The sequence below is a fragment of the Eutrema salsugineum genome, unplaced genomic scaffold (genome assembly GCF_000478725.1).
Source record: "Eutrema salsugineum unplaced genomic scaffold, Eutsalg1_0 scaffold_15, whole genome shotgun sequence".
Classification (NCBI taxonomy): Eukaryota; Viridiplantae; Streptophyta; class Magnoliopsida; order Brassicales; family Brassicaceae; genus Eutrema; species Eutrema salsugineum.
In genome coordinates this window covers 7,738,704-7,747,829 of record NW_006256867.1, presented here as the reverse complement: position 1 = coordinate 7,747,829, position 9,126 = coordinate 7,738,704, and the positions used below count along the sequence as shown (strand labels likewise).

At 39.8% G+C, this 9,126-nt stretch overlaps 1 pseudogene; it reads left to right on the top strand.

The window, feature by feature from the left end:
* The first annotated feature begins 8,690 nt into the window (after positions 1 to 8,690).
* On the top strand, positions 8,691 to 8,791 carry LOC112088264 (annotated as a pseudogene).
* The last annotated feature ends 335 nt before the right edge of the window (positions 8,792 to 9,126 follow it).

Here is a 9,126-nt window from a genome sequence, read left to right as displayed (position 1 = left end):
GCCCAAATATAAGCGGTCTCTCCTTGTCTTGATCCATTTCCAGAACTTGGAAATCTGCCGGAACAATTTTGTTCCCAACTAGAACTTGCAGATCATGAATCGCTCCTTCAATATCTTTTTGAGATGAATCTCCAAAGATTACCTTAACTGTTGATGTCCTTAAGGTTTTTATGCCCAATTTTTTGGCAAACGTCTTTAACACTATGTTGACATTGGCTCCGGAATCGCATAAACAGTCTGTGAACTTGATTCCTGAAATGAAACTTTGGAAAAAAACATCCCGGGTCGTTGGCTTTTGTAAGCCTTTGAAACGGGGAGCGTTGAGGTACCTTGAATTGTGGTTCCTTTGCATAGACATCCTTGTAAAGTGGTATAAAGATTGTGGTTTCTTTATCCTCTCCATCGGTTTTGGCTCCTTCTTCAGGCAGCGTGGTTATGGCATTGCAAAATCTCTTGGGATTGTCTTCAACTCTTCCGGGAAGAGCTCCATTTTGTCTCTTCATAGAGTCGGCTGTTTGGGCAACTTGGACGTCTAGCTTTTTGACATGTGAAGATAAAGCTTCAAACTTCTCGTTCAGATCATTGTACATGCAGTCAACTTTCACGTTCATGTCTTTAGCTGCTTTCTTGTTTCTCAGAACAAGCTGTTGGATAGACTGTTCAAGTCTACTGATTTGCGAAGCTAGCTGACACTACAAGAAATATGTACATTCGTAGCATACGAATAACGCTATGAAAGTACTTTTATAGCGTTTTCATAAACGCTGTATCTGCCGGAGCTATAATAGAGTACACCCCTTAATATAGCGTTTATGGAAAGTGTTATTATATTCACATATATAATAGCATTGTTATGATGTTATTAAAAATGATACTGTAGCACAAATTAGACGCTGTATTATTAAATGTTGTAGCATTATTTATGTGTTATTGACACCTTTATAGTAGCGTGGTTTTATAGCTACATTCTAGTTTACTATAAGAGAAATTCATTACTGTTGTTAGTTGAGTCGTAGCATTATATTTTAGCTCCAACATCATATACTGTAGCTATTTTTTCACGCTGTATTGTTTAGTGTTGGAGCTGTTCTTACGTGCTATTGAATTTGGCGATGTAGGTTTTTTTTAACCAAATACGATATATCCAAAACCTCAAGAAATGCACTTACTAAATATCAAAACCTGGTAAACAAAAATTGAAATGCATCTGCTTTTCCATATAGAAGAACTGAGTACTGGTTAATGTTTCAGCAACATACAAGCATTTCCAAAAAAGAAAACCATAAACACATATCAGGTTATGCCTTCAACGAAACCATCCTTAAGTTCAGAGAAGATAAAAACTAAAGTATCAGATGACTACTGCATTTAGACGAGTACCACTTTATCCTCTGGCCAAGCAATAGCTGTTCCTATTGCATCTTATGCACTCGATCTCAGATGAAGGCCTCCATACGCAAGCATCTTTAACTTTGACAACATCAATCCACACCTTAACTGCATTTGGACCCAAGGGAACAAAATGTACTGTTTGAAGTGGATCGTTTGTGGACCAACGTCCTTCAGCAATCACTCGCTTCTTTCCAGTAATAGCCATCACCAAGCACTTCTTATTTTCATTCCCCGTTTCCATTTGGTTGGATTCCTGTAGTGAAGAAAATTTGAATATATAGCTATACACGAAATCAACAAATCCAAACAAACCAAACAAATGAAAGTTTAGTAAGAAAACCTACCTGAGTTATAGGAGTAGAACTTTCTGACATTGCTTTCATTGGTTTTTTTATTGGAGCTGGTGGAGTTGATTCAGAGTTAGCAATAGGAGAACTCGTTTCAGGACTTGCCTCAAAGATTACTCTATTAGTAGGCCAGGCGACAAAGGTGTTGACTGAATCCTCCAAATCTAAGAACTCAGTCGTTGGCCTCTAGAGGAAGGTATTTAGGCATAAAACCACATCGACGAATACCTTCACTGCATTAGGTCCGAGAGGTAGTCCGTTGACTAATGCTTTTGGCTCTCGAGAATGCCAACGACCCTCTGCAACAACTTCCTCGTTAGTTCTAGCCCAGTCAAGCAGCTTGCAGAAGTTCCGAGAGCTAGTATTAGGACTCTGCGAAGCAGTAAACAAATGAAACCATTGTCAAGCATTGCACAGTTTTACATTTACTATAAACCCAACTATAATATTCCGTACTGAAAGAATATTTACCAGAGGCGTAATGTCTTCTGGTTCACATCCGCTGCTAAAGGGAACCACAAAATTTTGAGGCCATGCAATCATCTCTCCAACTGCTTGCTCCATATTAAAGACGTTGCGAGCAGGTCTCCAAAGATAAGCTTCTGGCTTAATCGCTGTTTGACCATCCCCTTTTGACTGCAAGTATGAGGAATCTGGTTTCGCCTTCTTTCTTTATATGTGTCACTTAGTTCCTGAAAACGAAAATTCAGTTATCTATATATGGAAGTAAATGAGGGATACGTGATTACCTCAAATGCTGCACTAGTTTTAGCCTTCAAAAATTTGCGCCATTCTGCCGGTGGAATATTCTTTGGGCGAAGCTTCAATCTTTCTGCGTTATTCTTACAACTCTTGATCTGGCTGACTAGTCTCGACTTTGAGGCCCTCCATATACAACCCATTTGCTTGATGACAGCCATCTTGTGATACTCCTCATCTAATTCGAACCTTGCCTACAATAAATTCCAAATCAAACAATAAAAATCAAGTCCATTATACTTACCTTATTCTAAATTCAAGTGGGTCTACCTGTACAGATTTCCATAGAACTGTTCTACATTCTTCACCAATCTTCCTCCAATCTTCAATAATGACAGAGACGTGTTCATGCACCAAGGGCCCAAGGTAAGATGACAGCTTAACCGATCCTGATCCATACGGTTCTCCCATGCTATTGAATTCAACCTTTATGCGACTATTAGGATCTCTTGCGATGTCTTTCATCCTTGTTGGACCTCTAGATCGCTTAGGCTTGTTTGGAGCTGTAGTCCCTTCTGATTCAGGCGCCGGCGTTTCATCATTCATGAATGCATGGTCATGGAATGCATCCTCATCAACATTTGGTAATCCATCGTTCAGATCTGGTTCCTGAGAGCACACTCTATGTTCTGGACTCTGCATCTCATCATTAATCTGCGTCTGCACCGCCTCGTTCATGACTTCATCAGGTTGATCATTTCCGGCTGCATTGTCTTCTCCTCCATCATGCATACTTTCCGGATATACTGTCCCAATAAATTCTGGCTCCTCAGATAAATTCTTCCTTTTTCTATTCTTTCCCTTTGGTCGACCCATACTTTATCACCTGAAACACTCAATACAACCCATCAGTGAAAAATTTAGACCACCATATTCCACATAGTCAAGCATAGACACTAAACCGAAAGCAACGACTCTAACTACGCAATAGGTAATACGTATATGTCCTAAACGTATATTCCTTCACAATCAACCCTTGCAGGTTGGTCTTCAGCGTCAACATCTTCTACGTTCATGTCAACAATCAATGGTAATGGCCCAACATCTGCCTCATCACTGTCTGCCTCAGTGTATCTCCTTGAAGGGCCTCTCATAACCACATACCAATTTGAAGACTCGTCCTCTCTGGAATAGAATATTTGCTTAGCTTGAGATGCCAGAATGAATGAATACCTAGCGAAAGAGACTTGACTTTGGTTCAAGTTGACCAACATAAAACCTTCGTCCACCTTCACACCGTTGCCTCTGACCACCCATTGACATCGGAATAGAGGTATGTAGAATACGTTTTAGTCTAATAAGATAATGTCCACCACTCTGCCATAATAAGAAACCAAATCCACGATTTGGGAAGTGTCTCTTGCACTGGCTCGACACATTGCAGTTGCTTCATAATATACTCCGGTGTTTTGCGTTTGTCTCTGAACTGATGTTGTGTGAAACCGCAGACCATTAACAACGTAATCAGTGTATGATCTAGCCATATTACGTGGACCATATGAAATCCACTTAAGTGTGTCATCATGTTCCGTAGAGTCAAGTGGTATCTGACAAAAAATAATTTAGTAAGTAAATCAACAATACGTTTAAAATGTACCTTGTACTAATACGGAACTGAAACAGCTTACTTACACTTTTTTTTAGCCACTCTGAAAAGTTTTTAGTGTGAGTACTTCATAGGAAAGTAGCATCTTGTCTACACTGTGGGTTTGTGTCTTGCAGGTATTGCAGATGCATGCTTACAAAGTGACATTAGACAATAATGAAATATATTAGTATAAAGACTGAATTCCGAATATGAATGCAGCATAAGAAAGAAATTAGAGCTTACTCTACATAAGGATCTACCAGTGCGGTATTCTGAATGACAGTTAGGTGTGTTGTTTTCTTTTCCACTTCAGAAAGTGTGATAGACCTCCCAGCAGAAATAGGTCGCCCTTCGAGTATAGAAGTGCTTTCGTATTCAGTATTTCGTTCTTGTCTATCTTCGACACTTGTGGTCTTCTTCAAGAAATCTCTGCAGAACTGCATACATTCCTCTGCTAGATATGATTCAGCAATACATCCTTCCGGTCTTGCAAGATTCCTGACGTAGTCTTTCAACAGTTTCATGTGTCTGGTAGGAATTAAGAAGACAAGAATAACGATAATGGAAGATGAAATATGCGGCAAGCAAACTTAGCAAAAAACTTGTATAGACAACTTACCTCTCGAAAGGATACATCCATCGAAAGTGCACAGGTCCACCTAATCTAGCTTCCCTCCCAAGATGTATACACAAGTGAACCATTATATCAAAGAAACTAGGTGGGAAAAATCTCTCAAACATACAAATAGTCTCAACGATTTCGTTTTCCATTCCTGATATTTTCTCCCTATCAACAACACGTTGACATAGATTGTTGAAGAATGCACATAATCGTGTAATGGCTATTCTAGGCCCTTTCGGTAAAAGACCTCTAAGTGGAACTGGTAAAAGTTGTTGCATGAGCACATGGTAATCGTGTGACTTCAATCCCATTGTCTTAGACTCTTCTAATGATACGCACCTAGATATATTGGAGCAATAACCATCCGGTCCTTTGAACTCATGCAGACGCTTGCAGAATAGTCTCTTCTCTTCCTTTGACAAAGTCCACGGTGCTGCAGGTAAGTAAGTTCGTTTGCCTCTGGCTTTAGGATGCAACTCTTTCCTAATACCAAGGACTTGAAGATCTTTACGAGCATTAAGACCGTCTTTTGAATTTCCACAATGCAGCAAGGTGGAAATGATGCTCGCTGCAGCATTTCTTTCTACGTGCATAACGTCTAATTTATGTCTGACCGGGAGTTCCTATGGATTGCATTTAGACATGTTAGCTGAAAGTCTTTAAATTATGTATAGTGTATTTAACAAATATAAATGAAGTTGTAAAATGATAACATACTTCCCAGTAAGGAAGATTGAAAAAGATAGATCGTTTCTTCCATCTAGATAATTCTTATTCATCTACTTCCTCTTCCTCCTCTGATTCGGATTCTTCGTCTTCACTATCAGTTAATAACTCCGCAGGAATAACCCTTTTTCTTTTCCTTCCAGCTTGTCTAACATTTCCAAACTCGTTTTTGTAATTCTTCAGCAACACAGATATGTTATGACCCGTTAGAATCCTACCCTTCCTTCCATATTCAACTTTTCCATCGAACCATGCCTTCTTCCCACGGTAACTATGCGTGGGTGATAATCCCTTTCTATGACACATGTAAACATGCTTCCTGCTATTAGGTAACCATAAACTATCAGTATGCTTTCCACATAATGGACATCCCATCTTACCTTTTACTCTGCAGCCAGCCAGATTTCCATATGCAGGTAGGTCACTAATAGTCCACAATAGCATTGCCTTCATTGTGAATGTGGTTTTATTGAATGCATCATACGTTTGCTCTCCAATGTCCCACAATCGTTGGAGGTCATCGATCAGTGGCTCCAGGTACACATCTATATTGTTGCCGAGTTGATACAGTCCAGGAATCAACAAGGAAAGCATGATATTCTCCTTCTTCATACACAAGTCTGGAGCCATATTATAATTCACCAACAAGAATACCTTGTATTTTTCATGCTGAATGGATTGAAAACATCGGTAGATAGACTTAGCCGAATGTTCCTTGATTCTGCGGCAAACAACGGGTACTTGGAATTCATCTGGTCCCATGTTATGGAGTCTACAGGATGACGCAGCTTTCCATCATTACTTTTGTTAGTAAAATGCCACCGTAGCTCTTTAGCAGTTTGCTCTGACCTAAACATCCTCTTCAGCCTCGGAATGATGGGAAAGTACCTCAAAACTTTCTGAGGGACACCTTTTTTAAGTTCACCGGTTTGGAAGTTAGTCTTCCATCTTGATGTCTTGCACTTGGGACAGTTGTCTAACTTCTTCAACCCCTTTCTGAAAAGACAACAATCATTAACACAGGCATGGATCTTCTCGTACCCCATATGGAAAGACTTGAAGAACGAGGTGTGAAGCACATTATCCTCCGGCAACATACTCGGCAGTGTCTCTAACAGCTCGTTGAAGCTCTTGTCCGACCACCCATTCTGAGTCTTCAGCCTAAACAACGATACAATTGCTGATAGCTTGCTATGGCTGGCACAACTTGGATACAATGGCGTTTCGGCATCAGCAAGTTTAGCTAGAAACTCGTCTTCTCTCTTGTCTAAACCTTCAGCAACATCGCATAAGTCAGTCTTGTTAGCTAACTCTTCATCCAAGTATTCGGCAGTTTGATACAACCCTACAATCTCCTCGTTCCATTCTCTAATCAATTTCCTTGCTTCGTCAGACCCACAGTTTACTTCCCCATGATGATACCAATCAGTCCTTAGCTTGTACGTCTCATCCATTCCTCTTGTGACCAAGTGATCCACTACATCATTTTTAGAATGATGGTCTACGTTTCGACAATCAATGCACGGGCATATAACCAAATCACAATCTCCTAAGGCAGAGGCAACTGAGTTCACAAAATTCCTAGCACCAATCTCATATGCAGGATCCGCTCTTCAACATATGCATGTCGGTGAATGAAAAAAGTCAAAACTATACAGGTAAACTATATAGAAGCACATCTACCATGAACAAATGTTTATTAAGTGATACCTGCATAGGTGAACCCATGCCTTGTCCACCATTGTATACTCCAACCTTAATAACAATTGTTAGCTAAACGACTCAACCCTAAACAAACACTCTAAAAGTACTCCGGAAGACAAAGTAGATTTCAATATAAACGAGTTTCGTATCAATTCTGTGTAAACCCTAAACCGATTAACGAGTTACATTTACCTTGATTATCGATGAAATCAGACACGGTTGAGCTTTGTTCGCCTATGTATTTGATGTCTTCTCGCTGTCTTTTGGTTTCTCTTCAGCTTCGAAACCTCAAGAGGGAAGAAATGAGAATGAAAGTGTAGTAAGTAAAACAAGTATAAGAATTAAATGAATCGAATGATGGAATTACATTTAGGGTTTATGAAGAGTGAAATTGGAGTTACCTTTGCATGTGCGTCGTCTAGTTTCCGCTGAACTTGACAAACGACTGTGCCTCAATCGCCGAAAATTTCCTGCTAAACCCAGAAATCTCCAAAATCGAGAGCTTAACTCCAACAGGAATCAAGATGACCTGATCTAAACCCGAAATCAACACTGGTGAAAGAGATTTCCGACGATGAGGGTATCAGAGACGTCAGATTGTTAATCGGCTTGATGAATTTGAGATCACTCTCTTCTCTCGTAAACCCTAGAACTTTCTATTTTTTGCTCACCCGAGAAAATGGTTTTTTTTTAGTCGATAGAATGTTGTTATGTTTTGTCTATAACATGAAATTTTTACTAAGTGTTGGCGGGCATAAGTGTTTTCTGCGAGCCAAAGCCTTTTTTTTGTTCCCGCTCACATTATTTACTCTTTAGCATTTTTTAAGTGCTATATTAGAATACCCAATTCCGCAAATGACATTTAATAGCAGTTACAAATATTACGCTATTAAAATGTGATATCAATAAGCATATTTCTTGTAGTGTGATTTGTTGTAACTCCTTGCTGCTGTACAAATTGATTTTTAAATACCGTACCTTGATAGTTATATGGCTTTCGCGGTTGAAAGACTCTAGTCCCTCCGAAATTTCCACCTTGGAACTTGTTTTGGAGGGTCTCTGCTGCGGCGGGTAGTGCTAGTCTTGAGGATTCTCCACATTTGGATTGCGATAAGAGAGATTGTTGTAGTTTGCATTCCGGAAGTTGTTGTTGAAACCATTGTTGAAGCGATTCGGATATGGTGCTTGTGCTCCTACATAGTTCACTTCTTCTTCTTGAAAGGCTGGATTAGCGTGATCGATATCACAAGGTCCTTTGTCTTCTGCGCCATTGTTGGTCTCACAAGCATGGATGGGGTGATTGTTGCTTTTCAAAAGCTGGCTCATCATGTTCTTCAACTCGGTTATCTCATTGTTATCTGTTCCGGTTTGCTTTGTCGATCGATCGTATTCAGGACAATCATTGCTATTGGCTTGAGCTAAATTTTCGATGAGGGCTCTTCCTTGTGCTATCGTCTTTTGTCAAAAATCTCCATTGCTAGCTGTGTCACGCAAAAGTTTGTATTTTGGTTGCAAACCTTTGTAAAATGTGCTCAGCAGGCTTGATCCGGGAAATCCATGGTGAGGGCAGTCACATTTATACTCCTTAAAACGCGCACAGGCTACATAAAAAGGTTCAGTCAGTCCTTGCTGAAAACTTGAGATCTTGGTTCTCAACAAGTTCGACCTTGACTTAGTATAGAAGTGGTTCAGAAAAGCGGTTTTACATTCTTCCCAGTTAGTGATCGATCATGCATGCAAAGATTTCAACCAACGGTGAGCTTTATCTGCTAATGAAAAAGGGAACAACTTACACTTTAAATAGTCTGCTGGAACTTGGTTTGTCCTCATCATGCTGCAGATTTCTTCAAAGAGTTCAATATGATCTATTGGATGTTCGGAAGGAACTCCATGTAACTGGTTTTGTTTCACCAAAGAGATGGTTTGAGGCTTGACTTCAAACTCATTCCAGTTCGAGAATGGTACTTGAATTGCAGATCGATTCTGAA